This window comes from Lissotriton vulgaris, chromosome 12 (genome assembly GCF_964263255.1).
Source record: "Lissotriton vulgaris chromosome 12, aLisVul1.2, whole genome shotgun sequence".
Taxonomy (NCBI): Eukaryota; Metazoa; Chordata; class Amphibia; order Caudata; family Salamandridae; genus Lissotriton; species Lissotriton vulgaris.
This window is the reverse complement of record NC_141700.1, coordinates 544,502,177-544,524,129: the sequence shown is the minus strand read 5'-3', so window position 1 is coordinate 544,524,129 and position 21,953 is coordinate 544,502,177.

Below are 21,953 nucleotides of genomic sequence, written 5' to 3'. Positions count from 1 at the left end.
GGGGGTTGCCCTCCTCTAAATAAATGTAAGCATAGGCTCAACAAGATTTCTTGAAGTTGATCCAGAAATGTTATGTAAAATTCAAGTGGGATGGCATCTACTCCAGTTGCCTTCCCACGAGAAAGATCTTTCACGGTTTTTCTTATTTCCTCGATGTCGGGGGCCTTTTCCAGGATTAACTGGTCTTCGGTGTTAAATTTGTCACAGGTATCTATATCTAGATATTCAGCGATTTTCTCTTGATCTATTTCTCCCTCTTCTGTATAGAGAGCACTATAAAAATGCCAAAATGCTTCTCGGATCTTCTCTGAGTCAGTTACTCTACCGATTACTGGGTCTTGAATTTCCTGTATTAAATTTTGTGTAGTCTGTTGTCTCATCCAGATTGCTAATTGCTGGCCAACCGACTCACTAACCTCATATATTTTTTCCCGGTGAGCAGTAGCTTTTTTAATAGCTTTATTGATGTATATATTTGTAATTGATGCCTTAGCTATTGCAACCTGAGTTTGTGCATTACTTATCTCTTCTGTAGTAGAAGAGTTTCTTGTTACCCTTATAAGCTCTTCCTCCAACCTCTTTAAAGTTTCCTGTGAGAGTCTTAGTAATTCTCTTGCACATTTGTTACTCCGGAGTGAATATTGTATAGTTTCACCCCTAATACCTGCTTTTAAAGCGTCCCAAACGAAATTTACCGTTGTACTGCCGTTATTAACCAACAAAAAGTTTGAAATCCAGCATCTCATATGTTTACAGTATTCACTCTCAAGGAGCAAAGACCTCTCAAAGGTCCAAGTTTGTGGCGTCTGTATCAAAGATGTTATCTCAAGTGTTAGTATTAAGGGATTATGATCCGACATGATTCGGGGTAATTTTTCTATTTTTGAATGAGTTTTAATTGAACTAGATATCAAAAAGTAATCGAGTCTAGCATGTGTATGATGTGGATTTGAATAATATGTATACCCTGGATCATCGGAATTACTATTTAAAGTCTGCCACGCATCAATTAGCCCATGGGTAATACACAGTTCCTTGATTGCTTTAAAGACTTTTAATTTTCGACCATGGTAATGCCAATTGTCTTTTGTGGACCAATCACGTGAGAGATTTATATTGAAGTCGCCACAAATTATAAGTGGTAGTGGCCAATTGGTAAGTTCATTGGAGATGTTATTAATTACCAGGGTGTCATCATTATTACATCCATAAATTGTGCAGATGGTCATTGAAGAGGATTGCCCTGTATGAACTTCTGAGATCACCCATCTTCCCAATATATCGGATTTAGTTTTATTAAACTTAAACCCTCTACCTCTAGCCAAAAGTGCTACCTCTCTTGCCCGCATACCCTGTGTAGTTGCACCAATCAGATTGTATCCAAATGAATTTAATATTTGTAAGTTTGACCCTTCAATATGGGTTTCCTGTAAGCATACGATATTGGCGCCAATATTCTGTAGGCCAACTGCTACCATTTGCCTCTTCTTGATGTCATTTAAACCACATATATATTACTGATAATATTTTTAATGGACCCATCTATCAATCCTGGTTTTTGTGTCTATATAGTAATGCTTTTCTTTCAGTTCGTTGAAAAATTTGTCGATGAACTATCTGATCTGCCCACCACCCCCCCTCTTACCCACCCACCACCACCTTTGAAGGTTACCTGGTCTCGTTGCGACCAGGGGTGTGACATCAGTGTAAGCGAGCCCAGCGGGCTGGGCTGGTTTATAAATGTATATTACATATTTATTATAACTCAAATAAACTAAGGCCTAATTATTTCAATTAACGTATCACTTTTAGCAGTTGGATAGGCTTGTCTTCTAGCTTATTCAACCGTTAAACAAATCTTCAATTATACCTTAAACTTTAAGTATGAATAAGAGGTGGGATAATTGATTTGGTTTATCTTATCCTCTAACATATCCTGAAATTATTTCCCAGAGTTTCGTGGAATAGTCTCTGTAATTTCGTGTAGATAATCATCCGCTTGTATTTCGCTATTAAATGTTCTTGTTGAGCCCTTGTATATGATTTTCAGGCGTGACGGATTTTGCAAGAATACTTTCGCTCCGAGTTTTTCAAATGGATCAAATAGTTGGCGCATTTTCCATCTGCGCTCTACAGTAGAGTGAGCAAAATCCAGTCTCGCAAAGAATTTAAATCCCTTATGTTCTCTTTGTGTTGTTGGTCTTGCAAGATCATAAATTGCTTTGCGGAGAACAAAGTTTCCAAAGCAGACTAACATTGCTCTGGGATATTGATTTGGCTTTTTGGGATGTTTTGAAAGGGTCAAGAGGAAGCGATGGGCCCGTTGTATCTCCCTTGCCATATCCCAGGCTTCCAGTTCGGGAAGTGATTTTTTCAGGATGTTAATCATTCCCCCGCTGGCATCATCTCCCTCAAATTTCTCTGGAATTCCAAGGAACCTTAGGTTGTTCCTTCAAGATCTATTTTCATGATCTTCTACCTTAGCCATTAGGTCCTTTATTATTCCATCTTGCTCTTTTTCGTTTTTTTGAAGTTTCATAACATCGGTTTCAAGGTTCTCAGTACGAGTTTCAACCATAACCATTCTGTCCGACATTTCCGAGCAGATATTGGCAACTTTTTTCACAGTCCCTTGTAACTTCTCAATGGCCTTGCGATTCTTTAGACTGTCTTTTTTAACATCCTCATGGAGATTCTTTATGGATATGAGCACCTCGCTCAGTGAGGGGTCATTTGCTTCAGCCGGTGATTTATTCATTGGGTTTTTTCGAGTAGGATTGGATCTGATTTTGTCGTAGTCGGTATTGTTACCCGGATCTGTAGTTTCTTCATTTAACAATTTTTTTTCACTCCTTTTATGTTTTATCCGTCTTTTTCCACTCCCATTTCTTTTTTCCCCAAGAAACTTTTCTCCGTAGATAATCTTGACTCACTGAAGCCAGTAATTTCTAGAGGTACTGTCTCTCTTTGTATATCGAGACTTGATTCACTTGAGTCACTTAGTTCGCTTGAGTCAATTCTAAAGACAATTTTCATTAAAGGGATCAATCCGTGGCATGACGGCCTGCACACCGCTTATAATCAACTGAACCTTGACATGTCTAAATTGCAGGATTTTACTCACCAGCCCTGCACCCTAAAGTCCATACTGAAAAAGCAAGTCAGGTCACTATCAAAGGCAGGGGACTTGAAGGAATTGAACTCTTCCAGCAGCAATATTGGGATACTTGCAAGTTCCTATGAAGCCCATTCACAACAACCATATCTTAATATGGCATTAAATAAGGCGATTTTAAAACAAATCTTTATGGTGAGACTAATGGCCTTGCCGATCAAACACATTAATAGGCACTGGAAAACCTTGGAAGCAATACAAACCTGCCGACTTTGCCACCAATATGAAGAATCCTTGGCTCATCTGGTTTGCACATGCCCTTTGGAGAACCTGACCTTATGGGCCAGGCGGCGCAGGGCACGCCTAAAATCTCCGGGTTCACCTGCCTTGGCAGACAGAGACACGTGACACTCTGTTAGGCGTAGAAAAGCAGATTTATTAGCTGCAGCTAAGCACAGTTGTCCTGTAAGTACACCAATGGTAGGTTCTCAGGAGACTGCCACTTCATTCCGTGGCGCACAAACTATTATAGTACACAGGTTTACAATGTCAACTCCCAAAACATACAAAACTGACAAATAGGAATAGTTTGAAAACAAGCTATCGAATGTCTAAAACACACCCTTCTTTCAGACCCTGTGTGCTCTCCTCCCCTCAAGTTAATCAACACTAGTGCCCGTAATTCAATTTACAGGTGGTAGAACATGTTTGAATGCTTCAAAAGATAGTTTATGTAACAAGAGAACACACGAAGAGAATAGCGAAGGTCAGTTAAACAAGATAAGGTCAAGAAGAATGGTGGGACCCAAACAGTGGAGTAAGACATGGATTAATCAGTCTAGACATGGATTTATAGACTCGGCAAACCCTGACATCGGTTTCGTAAACATGGGCAAGAGTTACTCTTTAACGAGAGAGACACGTAGCAGCTGAAAAGGCAAAAACATCGGGTTCACCACGTCCGCCGTGCTGCCTGAGTGAGGCAACACAAAATGGCGGTTAAACACAAAATGGCGGCTAGATACGAAGCGGAGTCGAAAACCACGTAACCTCAGACCCTCCTTTTGCCATCCTCAGGCAAAGCACAAAAGACTCATGTTAGTCTGAGTCGATATCAATGGTCATGAGGTCATTGAGTTGTTGCTGCAACATCATTCTAATATTCTCTGTTTTCTGTGTTACTGGCTTAGAAACACACACAGTAGCACAAAGTCCGCAAATGGCTGGATCACACTGTAAACAAAGACAACAAGAAAAGATGATCGCTAGAATTGTTCCAAGGAAAGTTAACACTTTCCATCCCCATGTGGCCAGTAGTCCCCAAAACCATCCCATCACAGACCAATCTCCAGTGTCCTGATGAATGGACTCGGAGATGACATGTAGCTTAGAAATGGCTTGGTATACTGTAGGGGCATTATCAGGAACGTAAACGCAGCAACTAGACCCAATCAATTTACAGACTCCTCCTCTATCAGCAAGGACGATGTCTAGAACCATTTGGTTCTGCAAAGTCATAAGGCGATCCGCCTGAAGTTCAGCTGTCAAATTACTCAATGCTCCAGAAGTTACGTTTATGGTTGCATCGACCACACAAACTAGGCATCTGATGTTTCTACTATTAACCATTGGACCCCAAAAAGGAAGAAACCCTTTCAGAAAATCTCCTCCCTCTTGTCCAGCTGTGTCTTCCGCATCAATAACCCCTCTACCAAATCTTTTTCTATGGTGATCTGCAGGAGCAGTATATGTCAGAGGAAGAAGAAAGGCTATATAACATGTTCCCGAGAAATATGTGGGAAGCCTTTTTAATTGTATAATGCTGCTTTTTTTTTATTGTCATGCTGCTCGGTGATTTGTGGACCACTTTTATGTGTCTTGTACTTTTATGGTTTTTGTAAATTGAACCGAATAAAGTATTTCTTGAGTTGAGATATGTGGGAAGCCATGTATAAGCTCTGTTGTGACAGATAAAATATGTACCTTGAGATGGCACTAACGGTGAAGGAATCAAGAATGTATAGACGTATGTGTGGGAACAATTACTCTTTTCTTGCTTAATTTTGGTATTCTGGCCATTTATTTGTAAACACAAATTACTTCTTTGGAGTAAAACCCAAATTGGTGCAAATCTCTTCTGTTTAACCTTGTCAGTAAGACTAGTGATATAACGAGTCACGTTCCATCCATCATATGCTCTCTTCTCATCCTTGGGAATTTTAACAATATCAGCAATTTTTGCCATGGTCACTATTCCCTTTATCAAAGAACTGTGACTGAAATCCACTCCACCATTATAGGACCCACCAGGAGGATATCGGAGTTGGTTCTGGTATGTATTGGAAAACATAGCCAGATAAGCCCAAGCAGAACCTTCATACGAAAATGGAAGGACTAAATACGGCATCCTCTCTCTGTATTATGTGGTATGAGCCCACAAACCCAACAATCAGTAGTATTTACTACCAATTGATGCTGATGTAACAATTGGATAAATGAATTGTTGAGATATTCCATTCTTCTCATCTGCTCATGGTCTGGGAGTGAGTAAAATTTGTGCGGAGAAATAGTAGTAGAGGAAATCAAAGAAGTAGAAGTAGGGACAGGTGCCAGCTGTATACTGTGTACGATCCATCCTACACATGCTAATAAACTACATAAACATACTGAAATACATAATGCTACGCCACAACGACTGAATAATAATTTCTTATAATGATTTCTTTTCATTATCTTAATATCATTCTCTTTTCCTACGCTATCCATTACTCTAAAGGCGTTGCTCACGATAATCTTCCTTAATCACTTGGCTGTGATTGTTAGCCATCCTATGACACTGCAAGTCCTGTTGACCTAGTCACTATTCAGGTCACAGCCTAAGACTCCTACCGTGACCCTGCAACTTGATGGATAATGGAAAAGGAATGTTTTTCTTTTTAATAAAGGCAAAATTATAAAACACAGAATTTAATTGTCTTTAGGTAACCTTTTTCTTAGGTTGTACCGTGTCTTGCCCGGTATCGTTTGGTCCATAAACAAAGTCTCTGGATCAGATGTGTTTAGTCGTAGGTGTGAAGGTACAGCTTCCTGCAAAACGTCGTCGTCCTCTTTCTCAGAACTAGTCCAATCCAGGCGTGCACTGCTGAATGGTACAAATCTGGGTACTTTCTCACAGTCACTATCACCAACACCTTCTCGGACCCACTGGTCATAAGGTAAAGGTAATGGTACCCTTTTGCAGTGCACGCCGTGGATCCAGTTTTTCTTTCCGACGACTTTCACTGCTGTACGGGTGGTTAGTAGAACTTGTCTCGGCGGCCCCCAACGAGGTTCCAGATTCTTTTTCCTCTGGAAACTCTTCAGACAAACCCAGTCCCCAGGTTGGATGGAGTGTCCTTGATCTAAGGAGGCCTCCGGCAAAGCGTTTTGGACCTGTTGACGAATAACACGCAATTTAGTGGTGAGGTCATGCAAATAATCAACCAACAATGGATACGGAATGTCTGAATACTTCTTGGGTGAAGGGACTCCCCAGACATTGGCTGGGCATCCAAAAACAATTTCGTATGGGCTAAGCCCCAAACGAGAATGGGCAGTCGTTCTTGTTGAGAGAAGTGCCAAAGGCAAGGCATCAGGCCAGGAAAGGCCGGTGCTGGTCTGAATCTTTGCTAACTTAAGTTTGAGAGTGTCATTGTAACACTCTACCAAATCCGCTGACTGAGGGTGGTTTGCCGCATGAAATTTATTTATTATTTATTTTATGTAGTTTATAGAGCGCGCAGCTACCCCCGAAGGGGTGTCCCGGCGCTAAAATCCTGAGCCTCCAAGGGAAAGTAGGGAGTAAAGAGCAGGAGAAGCAGTAGAGTGACTCAAAGTCCGGAGAAGAGCCAGGTTTTGAGTTTGGCTCGGAAGATGAATTTCTGTCTAATACCAAGACCCACACACACCTTCTGCATAATTTGACCTACAAATTCACTCCCATTGTCACTCCAGACAATGTGCAGCAAACCAAACCTCGGGAAGAATTCCTTCAGAAGGACTTTGGCAGTAGACAAAGCAGTATTGTCCTTTAGGGGGTAAGCCTCTATCCATCTGGAAAAGGCCCAAACCACCACCAGGACATACTTAAGATTGTTGAAACGTTCCATATGGATGTAATCTATTTGCAGTACCTCAAAAGGATACTTAGGGGGAGCAAAGTGACCTGCTGGAGTTGGGGTTCCCTTTCCTGGATTATGCATCAAGCAAACGATACAATGCTTCACTACATTTTCTGCACATTTAGGAATACTTTCATTCTGCCATACTAGAGCTAGGAGTTTACATATACCCCTTGCATTAATATGGGCTGGTCCATGAGCCATAGTAACTACAGGTAATACATACGCATCTGGTAACAACCATCGCTGATGCTCTGACAATTCCGTCCAACATCCCATCGTATCCAACATTCCCGTACTCTCTCTCCACTTACTCAATTCTTTCTCAGTTGCCTCCTTCTGAATCATTTTCACACTTTCTACTGTGTCTTCACACATACCAGCATCTGGGACCCAACTTGCCGGTCCTGCAACATACATGCGACTTTCAACATTTTGTGCCGTTTCCCTCGCTATTTCATCCGCAAATGCATTTCCTCGACCCACGTCATCATTGATCTGTTTATGCGCACTACACTTCACAATCGCTATTTGAGTGGGCAAAGCAAGTGATTCAAGAAGGTCAGTCACCAACTGGCCCCCTTTTCTGTATCGATTTTAGTGCCGTGGGAGGGAAAGATTCCTCTTTCTCTCCACAAACGGCCGAAGCTATGGGCAACGCCAAACACATATTGACTATCTGTATAAACAGTCACTCTCTTCCCTTTCGCCAACACACATGCTCTCGTCAATGCAATCAACTCTGCAGCTTGCGCTGAATTCTGTGAAATGCGTGCAGTTTCTACTATTGTATGTAGAGTTGTAAAAGCATAAGCTGCTGTCGTCTCGCCATTAGGAAGCTTGAAACAAGACCCATCTACCCACAGGATCCCATCCGGATCCGTAAGTGGTGTATCTTTCAAATCAATTCGACCCTTAGTTTCTTCTTCCATACGAAGAAAACAATCATGCTGATCTTGTACATTTTTCTCATCCAAAACAGGCAACAACGTTGCTGGATTCAGAACATTACATCTCCTGATATGTATGTGACTAGCTAAAAGTGTCAACTCATATCCAGACAAACGGGCACTCGTTAAGTGCTGGGTTTTTGTCCTGTTCAAGAGAGTATCTATTGCGTGTGGCACCATAACATTAAGAGTATGATCTAACACCAATCCAGCAGATTGACGAATGGAAATCGCTGCTGCCGCTGTTGCTCTAAGACAACTGGGTAATGCCTTAGCGACCGAATCTAATGTAGCCGAAAAATAGGCACATGGCCTTTGTTTATCTCCAAATTGTTGTGTCAAGACTGATAATGCACAACCTTCTCTTTCATGTACATAGAGTGTAAAAGGTTTACTGTAATCTGGAGTACCCAACACAGGAGCCGAACACAAAGCAGTACGTAAGTCATAAAAACTCTTTTGACATTCATCAGTCCAAGGAAGAGGTTGGGGCGTATCTTTCAGAGTGAGTGCCAACAAGGGTTTAGCTAGTAAGGAAAAATTCGGAATCCACTGTCTACAATAAGAGGTAATGCCTAAGAAAGCACGCACCTCTCTTTGTGTGGATGGTACAGACATTTGCGCAATTGCATGGATACGTTCTGGGGTCAATCGCCTTCCCTCCTTCGACAAGAGATGACCTAAATAGGTAACCTCTTGGTGGCAATATTGCAACTTAGAAAGTGACACTTTGTGGTGTAAATCAGACAAATGTCGCAAAAGTGACACAGTCGCATTCTTACAGACATCTTCCGAATCGGCAGCCACTAACAAATCATCCACATATTGGATAAGAGTAGCACCTGATGGCAAAGAAAAGGTGTCAAGCTGAGATTTCAGAGCTTGAGTATAGATGGAGGGACTCTCACAATAACCTTGAGGTGCACGTTTAAATCGAAAACTTCGGCCTCCGAGAGAGACACCAAAGAGATCACTACTTTCCTCAGCAATGGGAATACTAAAGAAAGCATTTTTGAGATCAATAACCGAAAACCAAGCTGCCGAAGCAGGAATCATAGTAAGCAAAGCAGTAATATCTGGAACAACGGGAAACTGAGGGACAACAATTTTGTTGACCTCTCGGAGATCTATCACAAAATGATACACAGGTGGCTGAGAAGGATCAGTACGCTTAAGAACAGGCAGAACAGGACTATTACAAACATTTCCTCTGGTCTCCTCGACCACACCCTTCTGAACCAAGTCATGAACAATAGCCAACAACGCTCTCTCACCATCGTTAGAGATTTTATATTGTGGAATACGTGGTAACTTAACATCAGGCTTCACAGTAATCACATATGATGGAATTTGAAGCAAACCAACATCATTCGGACCGTAGCCCAAAGCGTAGCAGGAAGCGAACGCAGTTCGAGTGGCAGTTGGTCTTTAGATACGTACATCGGAGAAGTCAACTTATCACCTAAAGTAAGATGTACACCAGAGGGTGAGCAATACAATGTGGCATGCAGACGTTTCAATAAGTCCAAACCCAATAAATTCTCTCCGCGACCCATCGTCAAAAGAAGTGGAGCTTCTAAATCGTACGGACCAATAGAAATAGGCAAAGGACAAGAAACAGGGTTGCTAACTGGGGCACCAGAGAATCCTACAGAAACATTTGTTAAGCCAGACAAAGGTGCCCCAGTGAGTTTGGAATGCATAATCGAACTTCTCATTGCACCAGTATCCAAAAGAAATGGTTCTGTAACATCCAATGCTACAACATTAACATAAGGTCCATCCTGATCCACTGGAACTGATACGACTCCCTTACTCTGTCTATGGCTGTCCTAGCAAGTGAGGAAATAAGCATTCTCACTATCTGTGCAATAATCGTCATTGTAATATTGTGCAGACTGAGAATTCTGCTGATCAAAATAATTTGCAGAGTCCTGAGGGGGAGAGGGACGTCGTTCCTGAGACGACGCACCACGCCCTCTACCTCTGGAGACTGACCGAGAATCTCCACGACCCGTGGCGCTAATGATCCGCCATAACGCTGCGACAAAACCGGACAACTATTCTTAAAATGACCTTCCTCTTTACAATAGGCGCATTGATCAGGACCCAACGGAAATCGCGGAACTGCAGATACAGGTTTTTGCAACAGCTTCTGAAACTGTGGAGGCTGTTGAAATTGGGGCTGAGTAGAACGAGGAGGATAAGCCTGTTGCAGAAGAACCTTCGTTTTTTAATTCTTTAGTCTTATTTTCCGCTTTCTCCTTATCTTCCTTAACCCTATTCTCATAATATTGAGCAGTAGCTAATATCTGGGCAGTTGAAGAAACAGCCCATGCACTCTCAGATTGTTTCAATTTATGCGATAATTCTGGAAGTAAATTAAAAAAGAATTTATCTACAAATAATCGCTGTCCACCTTCAGTACTCATATCTTGACCACTATGGTCGATGAAAGTCTCTTCGAAACGAGTAAAGAAATCGGAGACGCTTTCATCAATCTTTTGCTTGCACGCTGCTAACTTATCCCAGTTAACGCATACAGCAGGCATCATTGTTTTCATAAGATCTATTATTCTACCAGGCAATTCCGTAATCAGACGATCAGGTTTGGCACCACCTATTTGTCCTGCATCTGCGGCTGTAATAGCAGCCCAATTACCACCTAAAGCTTGATCATGATCTTGTCTACGAATTTTGGCCCGTAAAGCTTGTGGGACAACATTTCCCATAAGTAAATCAATATCTGCCAAATTCATAATACATGCATTAACAGTCTGAGACAATTCTTTATAATACCCAGCAGGATTCTTACGAGGGTCCGGTAAGGACTGCTTAAGTGCCAACACTTCTGATCTTTTCCAAGGATCATGTACCCATATGCTCTGAAAATGAGCGGAGATAGCTGCAACATTACCTGCCTGTGGAACCGCATCCCTCCATCTCAGAAGAACTTCTCGCATAGGATATTGTGCCATTTTACGATGAACCGCAGGATCAGGCTCAAGAGAATTTTGAGAGAAGAAGGAAGATCGGAAAGTAACAAACTTCTGTACAGCAGACTCTACATCAGGACCCACAATAAATCCCTTATCAAATTGATCCTGTACCTCGAATAAATCCTGAGGAGGTGAATCCAAATCCATATCTTCCCACCCTTTGATAAGAGTGTTGCATATAGTATCAAAGACATACCTCTGCGTAGGTGCGTTCCATTGCAGATAGGTGTCTAAAATATCATGCACACTATACTGTAGACTACTCGTGATCCAATTACGAGCAAGAGAATCTAACTTAGTCCGTTCTTCTAAATCTGGAATCTTGCTACGAGATTGTCTTCGAGATGAAGCAGGAGAAAAGAAAAGAGGTCCAAGAAAAGGTGACAAAAGACCAGAATCAGTTTCAACTAAACGTTGTCGAGCTGTGGGGGAATCTGATACTAGAACAGGAGACAACGTATTCTGTAAAACAGGAGAAGAACCAGTAGCAAAAGAAGGTAAAGGTAAAGGAGACTGAAGCACAGAAGATTGGGGTACAGAAGTCGGCAGCAAAGGGGGCGGAGGTGGAATCACAGGAAGAGGCAACTGTGCAGGAACCAGAACAGCTGGATTAGCAACAGGTTGTAATGGAGGTGCATTAGCACCTAACACATAAGGTGGAGGTAACGTCAATAGATGGGACACGAAAGGATCTTCGTCAGAACCCTTACTCTTTGAGGCAGTAGGTAACACAGGATAACATCTGTCTATTGCCATACGATGCTGTCTTTCCGTAACCTCAACCATCTGATCAGCTTCATCATTTTTAAACTGTTGGGCAGCCTGCAAAATCGTCATATTCTGCTCTTTCTTATCTTTCTTCATTTGCTTAATTTCTTTCTGTTTGGCTTCTTTACGCTAGAGGCGAAAAGAGTCAAACATTGCCGACCGGGCTTTTCTCTTAAATAAAATCGCTTCCAAATTATCTAGTATATCAGGCTCAAAGGTGCCATTTTGTGGCCACCGTAAGACACCATCTTTTTTAGTATATCGAATCCATGTTTCATTAAAAATAATAGGACCTAAACCATGTTTTGAATAGAGCTCATAAGTGGGAGTTCCAACCGGAGGAATCGGACAAGAATCCTCTAGCAGGGAATCCCTAGTACAACCAAAACAACAAAATTTCCTAAACTTACTAAATCCAGGTATTTCGTAACGAACTGGACTTCTTACAAACGTCAAGGGATTTTAGACAATATAGTCACCGCACAAACGTACTTACCCCTTGGCTTCGGTTAGTGCACTAATCGAATAACAAACAAACAAAAACAAAAAGTGGGTGCTACCCACGAATACTTAACTAAATGTTTTTCTCACGCCATAGATGTTTGTCTAACGTCTCGCGATATTAATCATCACCAGGGGGCCAAAGCAGGGCGACAGTCAGGGCAGCAGTCGTCAGCAGCCGTCGGGAAGGAGTAGCCGCGCTTCAAAAGACCTTCGGTCCACTTCGACATACAGGGGTCGCTCACGTGGTTCGCGAAATCCTCCGGAATTTTCTTGCGAAGCTCCTCACGACCCTTGGGCAAAACTACTACCACTGAAGTCACCCACTCGTTGGGCCGCCAATTGGAGAACCTGACCTTATGGGCCAGGCGGTGCAGGGCACGCCTAAAATCTCCGGGTTCACCTGCCTTGGCAGACAGAGACACGTGACACTCTGTTAGGCGTAGAAAAGCAGATTTATTAGCTGCAGCTAAGCACAGTTGTCCTGTAAGTACACCAATGGTAGGTTCTCAGGAGACTGCCACTTCATTCCGTACACAGGTTTACAATGTCAACTCTCAAAACATACAAAACTGACAAATAGAAATAGTTTAAAAACAAGCTATCGAATGTCTAAAACACACCCTTCATTCAGACCCTGTGTGCTCTCCTCCCCTCAAGTTAATCAACACTAGTGCCCGTAATTCAATTTGCAGGTGGTAGAACATGTTTGAATGCTTCAAAAGATAGTTTATGTAACAAGAGAACACACAAAGAGAATAGCGAAGGTCAGTTAAACAAGATAAAGTCAAGAAGAATGGTGGGACCCAAACAGTGGAGTAAGACATGGATTAATCAGTCTAGACATGGATTTACAGACTCTGGAAACCCTGACATCGGTTTCGTAAACATGGGCAAGAGTTACTCTTTAACGAGAGAGACACGTAGCAGCTGAAAAGGCAAAAACATCGCGTTCACCACGTCCGCCGTGCTGCCTGAGTGAGGCAACACAAAATGGCGGTTAAACACAAAATGGCGGCTAGATACGAAGCGGAGTCGAAAACCACGTAACCTCACCTTGTTTGTTGCACGCACAACGCACTTTATTAAAGCCCTTGTTTTTAAAACATGGGGTGTGAACCTGCACTGAGGCCATGAAACTGTTATTTAATCTGGAGATTTCAATGGAATTAGCAAGGTTTGCTAAGTTTGCATACAAAGCCAAAGAACTTCTAGGTAAAACAAGCACAATGCACCTCTGAACGCAAATTATTAGGCCTGAAGAACGTATGCTTTATAGAGGATTGCACAACTTTCACCTCATTGAAATGAAAACTCCTTTGTATATTTAGCACTTAGCCTACTTATGCCACCATCGGACCTATGTATTTCATAATGATATCGAAACTCTCAATTTAAAACCCTGGTTTGAGTATCTCAAAAAACTTTTGAATGTATTTATAACTGTTTGACCCCCAACCCTCCCCTGCAAGACTTGTAAAGCCTGCATATAAGGAGAAGGAATCCACAGGACTGAACCGATGTATTGTCTACACCTGTACCTCACTGATTTTATCTGTTTTTTAATTGCTTCATTCGTAAAAAATTATATTTGATAGATATAACATATCACAACTTCCTCGGTATGAACTAATTGAAATGAAGCACCTGAGATTTTATTTGAAACTTTGTAACAATTTTTATTAATTGACACAATAAACATTGACAATGACAATGACACTCTCTGCATCCTCTGCAAGACCTTCAAATGGATCCCCCCAGAATCCAGAACGATCATCACCATACATTCATAACCAGCAGACTGGACTACGGAAATGCCCTCTACGCCGGTATGAACAAATGTCTACTCCTCAAACTCCAGACAACCCAGAACACCGCAACTAGACTTGTTCTCTGCATCCCATGACAACACCACATCACCCAACACCTACGAATACCTCCACGACATCGGACCCCAATACCTCAACAAAAGAATCTGCTTCTACGCACCCAAGAGAAGACTCTGATCCGCCGATCTTGCCCTAGCCAAAATCCCATGCATCCCCAAAGCCAGAACAGGGGAGCGATCCTTCTCCTAAATCACAGCCAAGACTTTGAACAAACTCCCACTCAGCATCAGAGGAACTCCCACACTGCAAGCTTTCAGGAAGAACCTCAAGACCTGGCTCTATGGATGAGACGAAACTGTGTGAATCCCCCCCCCCCCCCCCCCCAGTGGCTTGAGACCCTCGGGGTGAGTTCATGCACTTTACAAGTCCCAAATCCCTGATTGATTGATGAGAGGAAAAACAAGCACTGTAAATTATCTATTTATGTAAGACTTTAACAGAATTACAATGTGAGGTGTTTCCCAAAAGAGAAGGCTTAATCCCATTGTAAACTCAATACTTTATGAGTGTTACTGAGCCTTCTATGGGCAGCCATGCTGCTGCTGGACAGGCAGCTGGATATTCAAAGTAATCACAGCTGCATGAGGTGAAGCACTAGTTCTGTGGAAGCACACATCGTCTGCCCATTCAAAAAACATATACTCATGTCCACAAACAAGTGGGTGGAGAGAATGCCCCTCTCTCCAATACTTCTGAAAGTTAATTTTAAGTTGATCACAGAAGGTCTGGCAACCGGTGTGCTGCCAAGTAAGATCTAAAAAACAAGCATTCTCTTAGATATATCTCCTGGACACTGTGATAATGTGTTTGTGACAAAGACCTTATATCTCCTCAGCTTTTGGGTAATGTTACAATCTGTTGTTGTTACTATTCTTATTGTCATTTGGCAATTGTATATTTCACAATCTATGGTTACAGGGAACAAGAATGGAAAATGAGAGATTAACGCTGTAAAACCATAGAACATCTAAAAGCTATGATGCCAGTAGATATTTATCCACCTTTTTATATAAAGTATATCATTGACGTTTTGTTGTTTTGCTAACTAGATAAGAATATTAAGGATAGTTTAACAATATCTCATCAGCGAACCATAAAAAGATACAAAATGTAAAAGCTTGCTGAGGTTTATTTTTTATTTTTATTTTGGGTCTTTATATAGCTCTAGCAAGACCGGAGGGTTATCAGGTAGGTGCGGGCAGAGAACTACGCTCCGCCAGCGGAGTGTGTGGAGATTTGCCTACTCCGCCTTCTCTGCAGCGGAGCGGAGTTGGCCAGCCCCCACCTCCATCCCCCCATACAAAATTAATTAGGCATTAATTAAAACAACAAAAAACACTTACCTAACTGCGGAATCCCCAGGCCTCGCCGTCTCTCTCCTACGTTGGGGAATCATTGCAAAAACTGCGCATGCGCACGCATTTGTCGCAAGAAATGCGCATGTGCAGTTTTTGCAATTATAACCCAACATAGGAGAGAGGGGGCGAGGAAGAGAAGGAGGGGAGCCCGGAGCGCCACAGTACAGGTAAGTGTTTTTTTTTGTTTTAATTACTGTCTAATTAATTTTTAAAAGGGGGATGGAGGCGGGTGACAGAGCGGGGTTTCACAAAGTTTGTTCCCAACTCCGTGGACCTCCGCGTAGTCCAGCTACGCCCAGGGTTATCACCAGAGCGCTTCACAGCAATGTTAATACAAATTATCAGACAATCACAGTACAATAAAAGTACAATTTGGAGAGCCTAGACAGTAAATCTCATAGCAAGAACAAGATAACATTTAGGCTCTGAAAATAGATAAACTGTCTTGTCAAATTCATTATAACCAATCTCTTGAAAACTGTGCAGCTATAATTCCTTAATATCTTGTCGTCGGGGGCACCAAAAGATAAAATATTGGCAAGTACCTGAAACATTATTGTAGGTAATTGACTAACCAATCATTAAACGCATTTCAGGCCTCTTCATGTTCTTGTAGAGAAGAGGGTTTTCACTTTTTACAGTCAACATTTCTCTACAATACAGTAAACATTGTAGACTTTGGGTCATCCTCTTGCTCATGATTGTTCGGCTTTTTTTTAATCTACCTAAGGACTCTTTTGCTTATTTCATCATTTTCTTCAATATACTTGTGTTTATCCTGCTCCCAGAGCACAGTGACTTTACATCAGTTCCCAATGGAAGACTTGTTTCACTTCACTGCTGATTGGACAGCACTACATTATTTTAGTTGTGTTTGAGCACTCCATGGGGTTGCATTGCTTTTCCCTCTCTTTCTCCTTCTAACTCATAAACGCACCAGTTTTCATAGTTTTTTAATTACTTTTTCTGAGAGCCCAGCTGCTGGAAAATGCTAGTGGCTCACTCAGTTCTGCCTTCAATGCACTAGATGCCCATATTTGTTTTTTAATTTACCAATCCAAGATGGCTGCCCATTATCTCAGATGGTCAGCACTTATTTGCGTGCGCATACAGTAGCTAACTTTAAAGGATTTTTCTTTTGGTTTAATACAAACCATTCAAAGAAGGACACCAGGTTTGCATGTGCACACACAGCAGCCATCTTATAATGATTTTTCTTAAAAGAACCCATGGGTGCATGGCTGCCAGCTAGGGGAAAACATAAAGGCAATAATACGTTCCACATGGGATACCTGGGGAGAGGAGTGTGCCTAACGGCTAGGGTGGTCGACCTCGAATCTGGAGAACTGGGTTCGAGTCTCGGCAATGATGCTGAACATACTGTGATTTTGGGCAAAGCACTTAATCTCCCCATGCCTGAAACTCATCACTGCGCCCCCCCCTGTCTGGAGTCCATCAGTGGGGGCCTGATACAAGCCATTATACAAGACACTGCAGTAGGCAGCGCGGAGAGTTCTGCATATGGCAAAAACATACCCTGAGGCGGCCTCAATCCCCCATTGCGCAGCCTCACCATTCCGGCCCCAAATCGAGCTGGCTACTGCCTATGCCCACCCATGCAACATCCGCTGCCTGTGGCCTGCGCCTGCACTCCAGACAAGCTTTTACGCAGTTCCAGACAGGTCTGCAAGGCAGTAGCCCGATCCACCAGTGCCCTGCCTATAGCAATACTACAGTATCACGACCAGGGGCCAGAACACCCAGATCCTTCATGTGCTCTCCCACGCAGCTGCGACATGGGCCACAAGGACCCCAAGCAGCTCTTACTTCCATTTGAAAAAGTCACAGAGACCACCACTAACCCCTCCAGCGATATGGTGGCGGGTGGAAAGTCAGCCTCCAATGCAGAGGATAACACCATGCAGCTGGGCCCACTACTGCAGGAAATGAGGGCGGGATTCAAAGCTCTGGATGTACGCTTTGACAAATTACATAAACACATGGCAGAACTGGGTTCCAAGATCACTGTGCATGACAGGCGCCTTGATTTAGTAGAATCCTGCACATCGGATCTGGAGAATGGGATGGCACAATCCTTGAAGAGGCTTGATCGTATGGAGCGTATTCTTAAGGAGGTCGCAGTCAAGAACGAAGATTTGGAAGCGCGCAGCCGCAGCAACAATGTTCGCATTTTCAGCGTGACTGAGTCTACAGCTGCTGGTCGTATGGACACCATGGTAGAGACGATACTGATTGACCTGTTTGGGAGATAAGCCATTACTCTGCGATTTGTGGTAGAGCGAGCCCACAGATCGCTTGGCCCTTGACCCAACCCGGGATTCCGGCCTCAACCCATCATCTCCCGAGTAATGAACTACAGAGACAGGGACACTGCACTGAGACTGGCACGTGAGCGCGGCAAAACGACATGGCAGGGCTCTAAAGTGTCTCTGTACCCGGACTTCACTGCTATGGTTCAGGAGGATGCTAGGAGGAAATACACGGGAGTCAAAGCAACACTCAGAAACCCTTGACTGAAGTATGGCATGCTCTACCCAGCTAGGCTGCGGGTGGAGGTCAACGGATGGGCCCGTGTCTTTGAGAATCCTACAAAGGTGCCGAAGTTTTGCCATGCTTATAAAGTTAACTACAAACAATCCTTGGAAAAAGACAAGCTTCCCCCGCCGCACAGAGTTTCGGACGCAAGCATGTAATTGTTACCGGGTTCCGAGCATGGCTGACAGTCTGGATTTGCCTTTCTGAGAATATAGGCCGCGCATTTGAGATACTATTGTTTACATTGGGAAATGGTTCACAGCATACACTATGCTACATATGTCACTAGCCCGTGGGAGCGTGATCGCCCCCTATTTGGTGTTCACCTTATAATAGTTGTTGTGAGACAGAATGTACCCTAAAGGATTGCTTTTCACTATGCTGTGATTACTATTGGTACTATGTGTTGGTTTGTTCAAATTGGTATTGCCTCTACGGGTGGGCGGGAAGGCTGGGTGGGGTGTGGTGGGAGGGTATTGGTTCTTGTTGACATGTACATAGAAGTGCTTTGCAGGTACACGCGTTTATTGTTCATTAGATTCCATCCTACCGCATTGCTATGGCACAGTTAGGTTTCAATTCTGGCCCCTCGAGCATAACCTTTGCCACATGGAATGTTCGGGGCTTGAATAACACTCGCGAACGGAGACAGGTAGTCCATTATTTACTCAGGCAAGGGGTCGACATAGCCTTTTTACAGGAGACTCATCTTTCCACCAACAATCCCTCTCGTTTTGCCGCGAGCTGGGGATCAAATAGGTACTTTGCGAATTACAGCAATTACGCCAGGGGTATGGCCATTCTCATACACAAGCGCATCCCTTTTAAGTGCCACCATACAGTGTATGATGCCGGGGGCAGCTTTGTGATGACTGTGGGTACACTTATGGGTCACAGGGTAGCATTGATATGTGTCTATTGCCCCAATGTAGATTCCCCTGATTTTTATTATTCCTTACTTTCTAAACTGATGCAGTTGGGTCCCATGCCTCAGGTGCTAGGGGCGATTTTAACATTGCCTTCAATCGAAACGTGGACAGCACCTCGACCGCCCCGGACCCCAAGCCTCGAGCTCATAAGGCCTTAGAGTCCCTGTGCAACCATTTCTCACTGTTAGACCTGGGCCGTTCACGAGATCCTAGCAACACTACATACACGCATTATACCAGCCTCCCTAACACATGGGCAAGGATCGACAACTGGCTCACGACCCCCGAGATTTCCCATTGGTTTCATGAACTTGAAACACTCCCCAGGACCTATTCTGATCACTCCCCAGTCCTTTTGTCCTTGAGGATACCCCGCCCGAGGGCTTCGAGAGACAATGGCTCATTCCCAGTCGTTCGTTAGAGGACGAGCTATTTAGACAGGAACTCCAGGAGGCAATCACCATAAACACAGGGTCAGTTGTGGGAGGGCTTTAAGGCCTACATGAGAGGTGTATGCATTTCCAAGAGCACCGGAGTGCTGCGTGATTTACGCAGTACTCTTGCCCGCTTGGAAGCAGAGCTTAGCACACTAGATACTAGACAGGCACTGACGTTGGACCCAGAAATAGACAAACAGCGTCCAGCTTTGCTCATGGACTACAGAGACACAGCTGAGAGGGAAATCCTCTTTATGGGGAAATACCGTAATGCTAAAGTATATGGGGAAGGAGACTGCCCGGGTGGGTATTAGCTCAGATGATCAGGTCCCCTTACACTAAAGCCTACATTACCGAGCTACAAACGGCATCGTGACACCAAATCACTGACTCGCTTGACATCCAGAGGGAATTCATTCCTTTCTTATTTTAAAACCTTAGACACCACAAGACTGGGGAAGGACAGAATCGACCAAGAGACCTACCTGTCGGAGGTTGCATTGGTGTATCTTGAACTGTTCATGCAAGATTTCCTGGTGGTTCCCATATCGGAGGACAGTATAGATGAAGCCATCACAGCCCTCAACTCCTCCACTGCCCCCGGTCTAGATGGTTTCACGGGCGACTTCTACAATGCGTACAAGGATCTACTGATCCCCCAGTTATTGGGGGTGTATGCCGAAGCGCTGGAGAGGCAGGTGTCACCTCCCACTCTCTGTGAAGCGGTTATAATACTGCTTCCTAAGCCCAGAAAAGATCCCAATTATGCGGATCATACTGATCTTTGTCGCTTTTAAACCTCGACTATAAGATATTTGCCAAGGCTCATGCCGGCCGTCTCTCCTTTCTGATGGAATCTATAATTTCCCTGGCCGAATCAGGTTTTGTGCCTCATCGCTCCACAGCCCTCAACCTCCGTACATTATTTAACACCCTACACAGAATAAACCCAGAAACCCCCGCTGCAGCGATACTACTGGATACAAAGAAGGCCTTTGATTCCTTAGAATGGCCTTTTTTCTTGGCCATAATGCAACAAATGGGGATGCCCACTGGGTTTATCGCCACCATGCATCGCCACCATGGCCCTGCTATACAGCCATCCCACTGCTAGACTCCGGTTAAACGGTACCCTATTGGCTCCTTTCTCCTTATCGCGCGGCACAAGGCATGGCTGTCCACTATCGCTCTTGCTATTCATCTTGGCAATGGACCCCTTGATCAGACATTTTCAGGAGAAGCACCTACACAGAGGTTTACAGTTTACCACTGGTCCACTGCTAGTTTCACTGTATGCGGATGACACAATATTATATGTTCGCGAACCTCGGGTAAATTTGGATCCCCTTATTCAGGAAATACTCCGATTCGGCACTTTTACCGGATTGGGCATACATTGGCATGTCAGTGATTTTCTCCCTCACAGCTAGCACCTCCGAATGGGACCTTGAATTCCTTTTGGAGTGGGGATCAGACTCAGTGAGATATCTGGGCGTTCATATCCACCTTGAGACAGACCAGATTATTCGACATAACTATGGGGTGGCGATCTCCAAATTGGAAACGCAAATAGATACATGGCTTAAACTCCCACTCTCCATGGCCAGACAGGTGGCCCTCATAAAAATGAATGTGCTTCTGAAATTTTTATATCTATTTTAGAACATATCGATCCCACTCACGAACAAGTTTTTCGGTACTCTTCGCTCTCACTTAATCAAGTTGGTGTGGGGCAAAAGAAAACCCAGAGTGCGCTGGCAGATTATGACACTTTCCTGCAATAGAGGAGGGTACAGAGTCTTTGATCTGCAACTGAATTATTTGGCAGCGCAATGTAGCTTTGCACAAACATGGTACCACCCAGACGCCAGGATACCATTCCTGCGTCCTGAATCAGATTTTGTACTTCCAAACACTTTAGCCTCAGTTCTGCCCCTGGGTATCCCCAGAGACCCCAAGGACATTCAGCCATTGTCAACGACTAGCTGGGCCTGGACCAAAACTGTGACGCATGATAAATGCGCCGTCATTATACTCCTCTGCTCTACCACTCCCTAGCCCCAAATGGTTACCCATTACTGGCGAAAAGCTGGTGCAAAAGACCTGTACTAAATTTAACATCATTAAAATGTGTGACTTCTACCGTGATGGCCATGTTTTTGACCCAGATTATGAGGCCCTGTTCCCTGACCTTACATTCATGGACAGATTTGTCCTAATGAGACTACGCTCCACATTGAGGGCCAAGTTCCCGGAATATCTGTTAGAACCTGCTTCCTTCCGCCCACTTA